This window comes from Schistocerca nitens, chromosome 11, assembly GCF_023898315.1.
Source record: "Schistocerca nitens isolate TAMUIC-IGC-003100 chromosome 11, iqSchNite1.1, whole genome shotgun sequence".
Classification (NCBI taxonomy): domain Eukaryota; kingdom Metazoa; phylum Arthropoda; class Insecta; order Orthoptera; family Acrididae; genus Schistocerca; species Schistocerca nitens.
Window position 1 is genome coordinate 58,286,087 of NC_064624.1, and position 14,793 is coordinate 58,300,879.

A 14,793-nucleotide genomic window follows, 5' to 3' on the forward strand; every position below is an offset into this window, starting at 1 on the left:
AGAAAACAGAATTAATCCAATGTGCAAAAAAATCCAGTAGTGACAACTCTGTAAATGCTAACTGCTGCACAGAGAAATTTATGCCGAGAAGTGTAACAAGCTCGTCTAAGAAAAGTCAGGATCTCGGCATTTGTCCCTCTGCGATGTCCTCTCAGTCACAGGTTGTTCGTGGATTCAAAATTTAAGCCTCGAGCACAGTAGGTTTGGTGCATTCAGTCTGTCACTGCTCTCAATATTATTGGCAACCACGGAGAGTTTCTTTGATTTGAAAATAGATGTATGACTTACACGTGTAGATTAAATTCAGTAGTACTTATTCTTTCTTATTTTTCAGTCTCAATGCAAACCCACGAATTCTTTAAGAGTGTTATTAAATGAGAGGTGAATAAAATATTAACCAATATACTGCAATGGTGGCCATCTTCATATTTCCTTGTTATAAAAGTTTTTGTCACAGGCCACATGCAGCTTCATACAAGGGCGTGCTGAAAAGTAATGCCTCCGAATTTTTTTATGTGAAAAATCTAAAAGCTTTTTAAATAAAAGAAACGTTATTAACATTCTACATCTTTATTCTTCCCGTCTACATGTTTGTTTCACAATGCAGTCACCCTGGCAGTGAACATATTTCTCCCAACAAGATGCCAGTTTGGTTGAGGAAGGCAAGAAATTGCTGATGCCATATTGTGCCCTGCACATTGTATAGACACAGAGGAGGCAGAACACACTTGATATTGAGGATCTGTAAAATAATTAGTGATGACACATGGCCAGAATGTACATCATCACAGAGAAGAAAGGCCCCACAGTTATGTGCTCACTAAGTTCTTGTAGCATTCACTTATAATCAACTCACACCCTCTAATGGCAATGGAACATAGTCCAAACATTAAAATCAGCCAGATAAATGTGGTGCGCAGTGTTGTGGCGATACAAAATCTTGGGAAGGTGTTGGGGGAGATAGACCTGCACATAATATGTATATAGGAGCCATATTCCACAAATGGGGTTGCCCTCATGCCAGTTATATGAAAGATCACAATACAAGGTTATCTCCAATGGCTGCTGTTGTGGTGCTGGATAAAAATACAACAGTGGCAAAGTACATCAACAGTTCGACGAACAAAAATAATAACTGCCTTCGGAAAACTTTACATAACTAACCAAAATTTTCATCACAGTCCAGAAATACAAACACACAAAGGAAAGTTATAAGCAGCAGCACTGATCCTGGGTCGACACGACAAGACACCTTTACGTTATGGATGCAAATGAGGCATAGGAGAGTAATAAATGAAATAATATACTGTCTTCTGGAGGCTACGCAAGAGCTTGCCTCGTGTCATGTCTCAAACCCTCTACTTCAAATATAGATATCCTACTTGCAAACTCTAAGGTCAGTGGTCACATTCCAAACTGGAGGTTCTGCAAAGGACTTACAAGTGACAGTAATCTTGTTTGTTTCACAACTGAACCTGCAAGATAATGACTTAGTGCTAACATCCATCTAGAGTGACTACACAATCTCTGCAAAGCCAACAGGGAATTTTTAACGACAGAATTCAAGGAACAACGATTGCAAGAAAGCAGATTTGATGTTGAAGCCAAAGTCAACTAATTGGTGCAAGTATTCTAGATAGCTCAATACCAGGCAATCACAGCATTTGTTAGGAAGTCAAAAGGTTTAGAACTTTCTTGTAGTCCCACCCTACAGTCCCTAAGATGCAGAGTACAAGAGGCAAGAAGATACTAATTTTCTATTGAAGAAACAATATAAAGAACAATTACTATGAGAATAGAAAAATGGGAGGCATATGTGAAGAACCAAATGGTAGTTGGGGTTTCCATACAAACAAGCAACAAACAATGTTTGATATCCACTGTATAATGCACCTCGACTCGATCTGATGACATGACGATGACTGGGAAACATCAGTGCAGTACCTACGCAGAATTCTGTTGCTGTGTAAGACACAGAGCACCATCAGTATACTTGCTCTGAACTACTAGAGCAGCATGTAAATAAGACTGTTGCGATTTCGTTTGCCCAGGAAGAAGTAAGGGTGGCAATAATAAAGTTAACAGCAACAGAGCCTGATAGAATTATGGCAGAACGGTAGCATAAGCTAGTGGACCAAATTGTAGCATATATAATAGTGTTGTTAAACTAATATCTTTGCAGTGACAGGTGCACAGAATCTAGGTGGCGGCGGCAGGGGGGACACACGAGCCCACTGCAGTACGGTTTCAGGAAAGGAAAATCCACCGAGGAAACATTAAATCACGCATTGCTTATTAAACGTATAAGTACTTGTTGTTGTTGTTGTGGTCTTCAGTCCTGAGACTGGTTTGATGCAGCTCTCCATGCTACTCTATCCTGTGCAAGCTTCTTCATCTCCCAGTACCTACTGCAACCTACATCCTTCTGAATCTGCTTAGTGTATTGATCTCTTGGTCTCCCTCTACGATTTTTACCCTCCATGCTGCCCTCCAATGCTAAATTTGTGATCCCTTGATGCCTCAAAACATGTCCTACCAACCGATCCCTTCTTCTAGTCAAGTTGTGCCACAAACTTCTCTTCTCCCCAATCCTATTCAATACCTCCTCATTAGTTACGTGATCTATCCACCTTATCCTCAGCATTCTTCTGTAGCACCACATTTCAAAAGCTTCTATTCTCTTCTTGTCCAAACTGGTTATCGTCCATGTTTCACTTCCATACATGGTTACACTCCATACAAATACTTTCAGAAACGACTTCCTGACACTTAAATCTATACTCGATGTTAACAAATTTCTCTTCTTCAGAAACGATTTCCTTGCCATTGCCAGTCTACATTTTATATCCTCTCTACTTCGACCATCATCAGTTATTTTGCTCCCTAAATAGCGAAACTCCTTTACTACTTTAAGTGTCTCATTTCCTAATCTAATCCCCTCAGCATCACCCGATTTAATTTGACTACATTCCGTTATCCTCGTTTTGCTTTTGTTGATGTTCATCTTACATCCTCCTTTCAAGACACTGTCCATTCCGTTCAACTGCTCTTCCAAGTCCTTTGCTGTCTCTGACAGAATTACAATGTCATCGGCGAACCTCAAAGTTTTTACTTCTTCTCCATGAATTTTAATACCTACACCGAATTTTTCTTTTGTTTCCTTTACTGCTTGCTCAATATACAGATTGAATAACATCGGGGAGAGACTACAACCCTGTCTCACTCCTTTCCCAACCACTGCTTCCCTTTCATGCCCCTCAACTCTTATAACTGCCATCTGGTTTCTGTACAAATTGTAAATAGCCTTTCGCTCCCTGTATTTTACCCCTGCCACCTTCAGAATTTGAAAGAGAGTATTCCAGTTAACGTTGTCAAAAGCTTTCTCTAAGTCTACAAATGCTAGAAACGTAGGTTTGCCTTTTCTTAATCTTTCTTCTAAGATAAGTCGTAAGGTTAGTATTGCCTCACGTGTTCCAACATTTCTACGGAATCCAAACTGATCTTCCCCGAGGTCCGCTTCTACCAGTTTTTCCATTCGTCTGTAAAGAATTTGTGTTAGTATTTTGCAGCTGTGACTTATTAAACTGATAGTTCGGTAATTTTCACATCTGTCAACACCTGCTTTCTTTGGGATTGGAATTATTATATTCTTCTTGAAGTCTGTGGGTATTTTGCCTGTCTCATACATCTTGCTCACCAGATGGTAGAGTTTTGTCAGGACTGGCTCTCCCAAGGCCATCAGTAGTTCTAATGGAATGTTGTCTACTCCCGGGGTCTTGTTTCGACTCAGGTCTTTCAGTGCTCTGTCAAACTCTTCACGCAGTATCTTACCTCCCATTTCATCTTCATCTACATCCTCTTCCATTTCCATAATATTGTCCTCAAGTACATCGCCCTTGTATAAACCCTCTATATACTCCTTCCACCTTTCTGCCTTCCCTTCTTTGCTTAGAACTGGGTTGCCATCTGAGCTCTTGATATTCATACAAGTGGTTCTCTTCTCTCCAAAGGTCTCTTTAATTTTCCTGTAGGCAGTATCTATCTTACCCCTAGTGAGACAAGGATCTACATCCTTACATTTGTCCTCTAGCCATCCCTGCTTAGCCATTTTGCAGTTCCTGTTGATCTAATTTTTGAGATGTTTGTATTCCTTTTTGCCTGCTTCATTTACTGCATTTTTATATTTTCTCCTTTCATCAATTAAATTCAATATTTCTTCTATTACCCAAGGATTTCTATTAGCCCTCGTCTTTTTACCTACTTGATCGTCTGCTGCCTTCACTACTTCATCCCTCAGAGCTACCCATTCTTCTTCTACCGTATTTCTTTCCCCCATTCTTGTCAATTGTTCCCTTATGTTCTCCCTGAAACTCTCTACAACCTCTGGTTCTTTCAGTTTATCCAGGTCCCATCTCCTTAAATTCCCACCTTTTCGCAGTTTCTTCAGTTTCAATCTGCAGTTCATAACCAATATATTGTGGTCAGAATCCACATCTGCCCCTGGAAATGTCTTACAATTTAAAACCTGGTTCCTAAATCTCTGTCTTACCATTATATAATCTATCTGATACCTTTTATTATCTCCAGGATTCTTCCAGGTATACAACCTTCTTTTATGATTCTTGAACCAAGTGTTAGCTATGATTAAGTTATGCTCTGTGCAAAATTCTACAAGGCGGCTTCCTCTTTCATTTCTTCCCCCCAATCCATATTCACCTACTATGTTTCCTTCTCTCCCTTTTCCTACTGACAAATTCCAGTCACCCATGACTATTAAATTTTCGTCTCCCTTCACTACCTGAATAATTTCTTTTATCTCGTCATACATTTCATCAATTTCTTCTTCACCTGCAGAGCTAGTTGGCATATAAACTTTTACTACTGTAGTAGGCATGGGCTTTGTGTCTATTTTGGCCACAATAATGCGTTCACTATGCTGTTTGTAGTAGCTAACCCGCACTCCTATTTTTTTATTCATTATTAAACCTACTCCTGCTTATACTATATAAAATTTACCTATTCCCTTTATTTTTTAAATAGCTAACCGGAGGTCCATTTATTGAATAACCTGAAGGATCTGATTTCATATAAGTAGTTACATACACATTCAGAAACACAATACTGTTATTGTCATCGTGTGATATCAGCTTAGTACAGCGTCGTGCTGCTCTTCCACTGCATTCAACGAATCTGTACACAAACCACACATGAACGAACTCTTCATCAGTAAATGAGTCCATACTGTTTTGTATTGCAATTAGCTTATAACCGACACTGCGCGGAAAACAAACCCGAGATGGAACTGAGAAATGCTGAATACAAGCTTGAGTGTGAAGAGTAAAGTGGGTGTTAACAGTTGTCAACACTAGGTACAGTGAACGAACTGAACAAGTTTGTTTTCGAACAAGACACACAGCACATACTGTTAACATTTGTGCTGTGGGCAAAATATCTCTAGTGCAATACAAAGATAAATAGGGATAATTATTATGACTACGCAAATGAAAAGTTACAAAATGTTGTAACAATCAAACCAGTTGAAATATGCCTACATCACTTTGGGATAATGTAGTTAGACATCTAGGGATGCGAAACGGTTGTGTGTGTACGTGGGCACATGCAGCAGAGAAGCACGAAGTTGTGCTCCCTGTCCATTTGAGGTGGCAGTGAGTATGAAGATATTATGATACTCACACTGTAAAATTCAATGACTGAGGAGCATCAAGATGATGTCGGATTTCTGCCTGCACGAGTGAAATGGGTCAATATTCGTCACCAGATGACGGCCGTATACGGGGAGACTGTGTATTCGACAAGTCAATAAGAAACTGGAGTAACTGTTTTTGTGAAGGCCGGGAGTGTGACTGATGACCTGAGACCGTGCCTGGCAAAGACATAAATTGCGGCTAATCTCAATGAAGATGTTAACGACCTGGTGAGAAGGGATTGGCATGTTACAGTGTGAAATTTGGAAGTGACGGTGGGGGCCAGTGTCGGAACAGTACGGACATTCGTGCACAACATGTCGGTTTATAGGAAGGTTTTCACTCCTTATGAGCCTAGCACTGCAACACCTGTTCCAATATTGTGAAGACCCCATTTTTTCCTGGAGCAGACCATCACCAATGACGAGAGCATTGCTATCACTTAGAGCCAGACACAACTGGGGAGAGATGTACCAGAAGTATGTGTCATTACCTCCCCCTAAAAATGCAAAGTTGTGCACTCAGCAGACAAGGCAATGCTCACCATCTTTTTCGACGTACAAAGTCCGATACCCAAAATTCCTCGAGCACGGAAAAACAGTTAACAGTGACATTTACTTTAAGACACTGTAATTTACGCAAGCCCATCGAGAGCAAATGGTGTGGGCTGCTCGCAGAGGGAGTCCTTCTGCTCCACGGTAACCGGCATCCACGTTTCTCCGAGGTCAGACTGTGTGCGACGGCTCAGCTCGAGCGGGAGCAACTCGAGCTCCGTCTACGAGCCCGGACATGTCACCCTGTGACTTCCATGTGTTTGGTCTGCTAAAAGAATCATCTCAAATGGAAGTGCGAACTCAGATAGCGAACTGAAGGACAAAGCGGAGGAATGGTTTCCGCCACAGGCTTTCTGGGAACAGGAAACCCATCGGCTCATGAAACAGTGGGGTAGTTGCGCTCACGGCTCTGGTGATTACTTCCGAATAAAGACTTCAATTATACCCACAGTGTTGTTCCGTACTTTTTCTTTTGAACACCCATCATATTTTGTAATGGGCCACTGAGAAAGAAATATATCAAAATATTCTGGAAGTAGCCCTGAACAACCTTTGAAATTTTGTTGGTTGAGTACACTTTCCCCATGCATACACTATAACAGTGAGAAAAAATGTGTGGAATAAGTTAGCAGTTTTGTCAACAGGTCAATACAGTAAGAGTTATTTTTTAAGTTCAAATGGAGCAATACGAGCACATTTTACAATGATGTTGATACCAATTTAGCTTCTTACCTAGATGAAAACAAACGAGCTTCAGTTAGTGTACGATTTCACATAGCCATCCACCACTCTATGTCTCTTCCTTCGTATTACTTAACTCCTGTACTTTTAACAACTGATGCCTTCCAGTTTTTTTTTTTTATTAAATAAGAAATAAAAAAATAATTGATTCTAAGAACATTTCTCACTGTAGTTTCTATATCACTATATATTATAAAGTTAAGTCCGCTGCTGCATTTTTTTTTAGGAACTAGAGTGGAATTTCGATACAGTGTTCACTAACAGATACACTGATTAACAAAGAAGATTGCTTGATATAATTGATTACCTCTATGCCAATCACCTGGCCGTATATGCTTAGTGTTACCCCTGTGAAGCCGTGGCAGGTTCCTAGTAATTTTTGTGTGAATTGATTGGACTATGAGGAACTACCGCCTATTGCTTTGTTTCACTGTCTGTACGGAAAAGGCTTCATCGTGACCCTATTCACCAATGCAAAGTCCCAAATGACTGGGAAAAAGTGTGACTGACTCCTGTACACAAGGAGGATAAAATAATGGAACAGCAAAATTACAGACAAATATCTTTAACATTGGTTTGATGCAGAATTGTTGAGCACATTCGAAATTTGAATACAACGAATTACCTTGGGCCGAAAATCTGATATCCATAAAGCAGCAGGGATTTAGAAAGCATCATTGTTTGAAACTCAGCTTGCCCTTTTTCACACACAACATCCTGCAAACTGTGGATGAAGGGAAACGTGCAGATTACATATTCCTAGATTTCTGGAAAGCATTTAACACAGTGCTCCACTGCAGACTATACATGAAGGTATGGGTACAACAAATAGGTTCTCAGATACACAAGTGTCTGAAAGACTTCTTAAATAATAAACCTAGAATAGAGTCCTCAGTGGCAAGTGTTCATCTGAGGCAAGACTTTAATTAGAAGTTTCCCAGGGAAGTGTTATAGGACAGTTCTTGTTCTCTAAATACACAAATGATTTGATAAAGTGGGCAAGCAGCAATCTTTGAATGTTTGTTGACGACACTGTAATGCACGGGGAACGTATCATCAGCGAACAGGATACAGGACATCTTACACAGAATATCTATTTGGCTTGATGGCAGCTTACTCTCAATGTAGAAAAAGGTAAATTAATGCAGACGAGTTGAAGAAACAATCCTGTAACATTCAAATGCAGTGTTAGTAGTGCTGCTTGATACAGCAATGCCAATTAGATGTCTATGCGTAACACTGTAAAGCAACAGTAAATAGAACAAATATGTAAGATGGATACTAGGAACGCAAATGGATAACTTCAGTTTACCGAGAGAATTTTGGGGATGTATGTAGTTGATGAACTGTAGGTATTTCGATATGGTTTTCGCTAATAGACTCATTCACAAGAGGGTTTGTGTATACAGTTTTTACTGCTAGGCCAGCATGTCATGCAGTCATAGGTGCTAAGTGCTATCAGTGCAAATCCATGCTGGGTCGCTTGTGTTGAATATTTTGTGATTTAACTTGTCAGATACATCTCGTTTCCTGGACATAAAAGTTTCTTTTGTTAGCCTTCTCTCATCATTCTCTGAACACTGTCCGAATAAAATCTTTTATTGTTTGGTACTCTACACACACACACACACACACACACACACACACACCATCTGCCTAATTTTCTCATTTTTTGCATTTCTGTTTTACTTCTTACTTTAAGTATCACTTGACTGTAAGTGCTCTTTCATTTTGTGGTTCTGCCATCCATACCGATTATTGAAATTCTTTTTCTCTAATATTTGTTAGTAAAAATGTAGGTTTTTTTGACACTAGTAAGAAATCATCCACAAGCATATGATAGTTTGCTTCTGTTCACAACCTCCCCCTGCCCGCCACACATACACTATTATTATAGAGATTGTTATTTGCAAAACAGGAAACTCAGGAACCACAAAAAGCAGCAGTACAACCTTCCACATCGAGGCAGCTGCCCAAAAGCAACCAAGGAATCAACATAAATCACTGGTTGGGCGAGACACGCACATTTGCAAAAGTGGAGCGACAAGAAAACATCGCCAAGAACGGAAAGAGGAACAGAAATTGTTTCTCTCCTCATCCTTACAGCAACGTGAAAAACAGGTAACAATTTCTGTGTCACTCTCTCAAACACTAACACAGAAGTAGCTGCTAAAATTATGACAACATGTTAGCTGTTCCCATTTTGTCAGGTTCCTATTTCCTATTTTTTTTTCCACTACTTGTACATAAAGTTTCTCCTGGCATTGTATTAACTCCAAATTTATGGAAATATCTCACTAATGTGTTCTACAAAGTGTGTAAATAAAGTAATGAGGGAGAATTTTTTTCACCTGTTTTAATCCAATATCATTACAACTAAACACTGTCCGCATCACAGTACTTGCCTCTAGAAGCCACACAGCACTGTACACTGCTCTCCCGTGCCTCACAGCAGTGCTGGAACTCCGATACTGAAATGACAGTCATCTGGTCAGTTGTAGCCACTTAAATGTTGTCCAGAGCCCCAAAGTAACATTGCTCGAGTTGTGTTTTCAATCTTGTCACCGGTAACGGCACACTCCAGATACTGGGGTCATTTTCAGTCGATTCCAAAAAGTCAACACACCTACCACTTCTTACATCTTTTGAGTCCTGCGCGAGATTTCTCGGAACTACATTCACCTGGTGAACAGCAATAGTATAGAGTCCATAGTGAGGAATATACATGCCTGGGTGCACAACCCTTTTGTTTTAATCCTCAGCAAAGGGCTCTCTTTTCCTCTCCTCCAACTACTTTTAGTCCACAATTGTTTGACGTTTGTTTCTTCTTGAGAGGAGATAAGACAATCTACAAACAGTATGAAACAGGACAGACTGTTACTCATCACATGGAAGTGATGTTGAATGGCACATCTAAAAGTGGACTGTTAAGACCTTTTTAGCTATTGAACAAAGTCCTTAATTTGACTGACCCCTTTTCTGCACGAGTATATTTCTATTACTGATAGTAAAACAGGTACATCATCTAAAGGTCCAGAATGAGATTTTCACTCTGCAGCGGAGTGTGCGCCGATATGAAACTTCCTGACAGATTAAAACTGTGTGCCTACTACCAAGACTCGAACTCGGGGCCTTTGCTTTTCGCGGGCAAGTGCTCTACCGACTGAGCTAAACAAGCACGACTCACGACCCATCCTAACACCTCGAGTCTCGGTCCGGCACACAGTTTTAATCTGCCAGGAAGTTTCATCATCTAAAGGTGTTCCTGAAACTTCTCTGTGAGTGACCTTCACACCTGTTCAAAGGTGATACGCTCAGTCTACATAAACACTACCTGGAAATGATAGAGGTACATGTTTTATTTGCGGCAGTTTCATTCAAGTTTTAACTTCACATCATTGTGTGAAATTCATTCTGCTAACCGTATCCTGTCACAGAGCCTAACCTGTCACAAGGTGGTGCAAGCAAAATTTGTGAAAGTCAATGTTGCACTGAGTTAAGGACAGGCACTGACGTTCAAATATATTGAAATGCTATCATAATAGATGCGGCCACTCTTGCGCAAACAGTCCAAAGCTGGTGAGACATACAATTCAAGAATCTGACATACAAACACTATCTTGTACCAATCGGCAGGATCTTCCACATGTATTAAGTCATTTTGCAGCAACAAAGATGTATGTGACCAAGTTCAGGAGTACTCTTACCAGCAGCTTCAAGTTCTCCACAAAATGGGGACTCAGTATCTCATCTTCTGCCAAAATAATATCTGGAAAATTGCATACGTTACTATTGAAAATAAGTACAGTATAACCCCACTTTTATGTTTCCAGAATTCAAATGTCCTATGTTCACAATGTTAATTCACACCCGATTTTGCATTGACATATTTATAATTTTCTTGCAATTTATGCTTTATGACAAAATTTTTGTGGAAAAAAATATGATGTAATTGGGTAAAAATTATGCTGGCCTTCAAGAAGTGTTAAACATTACGCGGTTAAGTTTCTCGATTCCACGGTGCTCTACTCAGCAAATCTGAATTGGTAAAAGACGAAACAATTTGTACTTTTATCTTCTGCTGGTGCCAAGCTCCACTCGTGATAGTGGCTGGTGGGAGTAACTAGGTTCCTCCTAATATAAAGGTATCACGACCAATCACAACCGTTTACAAACCGTCCCTACTGTACACGTGCAGCTTCGCGATTGTTGTGGTCGTCATAAGACCCTCGCATAAGCTCAAATGCAATATACGCACATATCACACGTCGGTTACGTGGACACTTGCAGCCCTATGGTGAATTTAAAATTAGTTGCAACTTTTGACGTTTGGCTGACTGGAGGGGGACACGATTCTGTTGCCCAGGTAATATCAATGGTGAGCTAGCTTTCCCACCGTGCCACCAGCGGTTCAGCTGGTAAAGCGCCCATGTTGCCACTCCCCAAATAAACAATACCGTGTGGTGTCACACATTAGATGCATCAATTTTCGTCAGCTCTCACTATTAAGTTGTATTTTGTGGAACTGAAGTGTTATGTAGTCATCAAGTATTGTTAACAAGTGTTTTGTGTTTGCATCACATCAACAAGAACAGTGCAGTACATCTAAATATGAGATTTGAAATAAAAGTGCTGGATAGGCAATGTTATGTTGCATAGCCTTCCTTGGAATTCAACAATACTAATGGCCAAAACGCCATACCACTCTGATGTGATGCATATAAATCTCCAACAAAGCAGTGAACAAAAGTGGATATTTTGCCCTGGGTACAAAGAAACATTACACAAGGTAACATTGCACGTAGCATGTATAAGGCTAAGTCAACGGAACTCGTATTGCTGTATAAGCCAAAACTTCACTCTATCAGGCTGACAAATAGGCTAATTATAAAGTGCATAGTTTAATCGGGCTTCCTCTGTCTCGCGCTCATTTTAATCTGAGAAAGTATATGGGCCTAGGTGGAACGTAATGTGGCAAAAGGCAACAACAGGTTTACACTCACTGAGGCTGAAATGCTGACAAAAGAAGCCACTGCAAATGTTACAGAACAGGAATGGTCTCGAGTTGTCAGCCATATCAACAAGGTCATTGAGGAGACACTGATTAATGAAGAACTCTGATGAGTTTTCAGGAATATGTAACTTCTTTTGTTGCCATGTTGAAATCTGCTTCTTATGTCAAAACACAGCAGTTTAGAAACATTCATTTCATCTTACTAACATTCTAGTGCAGTTGAAATTGCAACAGAATCCTGAAGTAGTGTATTATTAAACTTACAACTGAGTGCAAGTAAGGTCGATAGTTTATGAAACAGCAGTCTCAGTATAAAAATAAATGAGTAACATCTTCACTTATATTGTTGCAAAAACCACAGCAATTCTCGTTTCATCAGCTATTGACGGCTCACAATAATTACATTATTTTATTGAGAAATATGCAGTTGCCTGAATACCCCAATAGGTATGGAAGTTTTGCATATTAATCATATGGTAAAACACGCTTGTCTTTGCATGCTATCATTTGCCAAAATCTTGTTTCAATATCTCAAACCATTTACGAGATATGAGGAGTTTATGAATATTTCATACTAGTTTTTTCACTGATGCAAAAGTTTGTGACGGAGCGCTTTCACGCATTCTGTTTTCTCCAGATTTGAAACGGACAGCGATATCCTTCCAAGTTTGAAGAATAATTCGATGTATTACCTACATTTAACACACAGCAACAAACAACCTAACATACACCAATCACAAATTCACAGCAACACCTCTTTTTCAGAGCAAACTAAGAATTTCTTGCAGTAGTTTATATACTACTGAAATATCACAATAAGTACGACCATTAGTGAAAAGATAGGCGATTCATCATAAAGCTGTTTAATTATACCATAAGCTGTTCTCGCATTCAAGCAAGCCTGCCAGGTTCTGCGTCGAGTAGGTCACCTGCCGACATACCCAGCACATGTCGAACTGTCAAAAGTCTCAACTTATTTTAAATGCACTGTAGTTGACACGTCTGTCTTCTTTGCATTGCTCGAATGTTTTTTGTTCAAACAGTACCATTTCGTATTTTTACACAGTTATCGAGAAACATTTTGAGAATTTATTCTTATTATTGAGTGCAAATTGTTACGTAAGCATTTTTTGTGATGTTTCACAAACAAACTTTGTGAATGATAGTTTGTATGTGTGTGGTTTCCTGCCTAATGGAGGAGGCACGGTATTTAATTACTTCAAAAAGATGAGTACAGTGTAGGACAGGAACAACACCAACAGAAACACCACACAATATACTTACATAAATATTTGTGTATAACAATTAGAATAAATTTCAAAATGATGGAGCACAGCAACCAGTTGTCCTTTCCTTTCAGATACTATTAAGCAAATTTAGATTTTGGTTACTGCCTAGCCATTATCAATGCACTGTTTAATAGCATCAATGCATGCTACAGTATGTCAGTCTTCTATTGTTTGGGCTTCTGTTGCATTTCATTTGAGTCTTGAACAAACTGTGACAGAAGCGCAAGCAACAAGGGAGTGATGTACTAGGACATGCATTGACACTATGAAGTAGTGCATTGATAGTGGCTAGGCACTAGCCCAAAACTAGGTTTGCTTAAAAAAACCTGAAAGGAAAGGACGACTGATTGCTGTGCTCCATCATCTGGTGAAAGTAATATCACAGTTGCTGAGTGCATCCACATTCCTAAAGGAAGGTAGCTCGATGAAAATAAATTCTAGAAACATGTTGTGCTAAGCGTGAAAAAATACATAACTGGTGGAGTGATTCATTATTCAAATAACGGTTAACTCTTGCAGGCTTTCCAAAAACATCAAGTATGATACAGTATGTGAAACTGAGCCACACATTTCTACTTTCCATACAGTTACCAGTTCCGGTTACATCAGCAGCTAAACACATTACAAAATTTACGCAACCTTTTTATAGATGATAAAAAAAAAAATCCCTGACGAATATTTTGATGCCTATTGTGTATTTAATCACAAATTACGACCAAAAATGAAAGGTCCTATACATGCCTTTCAACGCTCAGATGTCATGTAATGTTGCTAACAGGATGCAACACCATCAGTATGACTTGAGAGGAAAGAAAGGAAGCGAGGAACTTACTTACGTGTCATTGACAACTTAGCAACTGAATAAGCAGTAGCTAAATGAAGCGTCATGACTTATAACTAAAGATAAGAATACTTATTCCAGGATTGGAGAGCTATGAAGCAAAGTAAGTCAAGAAGATTAACAAGATATTCTAAATGCCCACAGCACTTTTAATTTAAAGTACTGGCTTTAGTACAGGTACAACAGTACAACATCCACTAGCAATCTGTAATCTACCTTGTGTGTTTGCCTGTTCAACTTCTTTCACTGGCATTCTCCCCACTTCCTCTCTTCTCCCTCTCTAATTATCTTCACAACTCATTGTTCTTTGCTGCACCTTTTTGCTTTACTGTCTACTAACAAATAATTACCACAAAACAATACTTCAGTCCCAAGAAAACAATATGCAATTTTTGTCCTTTTAACAATTATGTTTACCAACTATGACTGCAGACTGGTTGCAATCAACATTACCATCTATATTCTCAACAATATGACGTAAAAGAGGTTTTCAGTATTGATGAAACTGGTTTATTTTAATGCTGGCATACTCAATAAAAATTTTATTCTTTCAAGGAAAATCTGTTTCAAGGGGGAAAATTCTAAGGAAACTGTTACAGTACTGGCAAAATGTGACCCAAGATGTACCCAGAAAACTACCTTCTTTTAC

At 39.3% G+C, this 14,793-nt stretch overlaps 1 protein-coding gene and 1 long non-coding RNA gene across 2 annotated transcripts in view; one reads left to right on the top strand and one right to left on the bottom strand.

The window, feature by feature from the left end:
* Window positions 1–14,793, top strand: part of LOC126212993 (uncharacterized) — an 81,194-nt gene that overhangs the window by 64,863 nt on the left and 1,538 nt on the right. Inside the window, exon 2 of the long non-coding RNA XR_007541027.1 lies at window positions 8,919–9,121. This is a non-coding gene — a long non-coding RNA (uncharacterized LOC126212993). The remainder of the gene's footprint in view (window positions 1–8,918; window positions 9,122–14,793) is intronic.
* Window positions 1–14,793, bottom strand: part of LOC126212992 (protein RCC2) — an 87,717-nt gene that overhangs the window by 7,678 nt on the left and 65,246 nt on the right. The window lies entirely within an intron of this gene.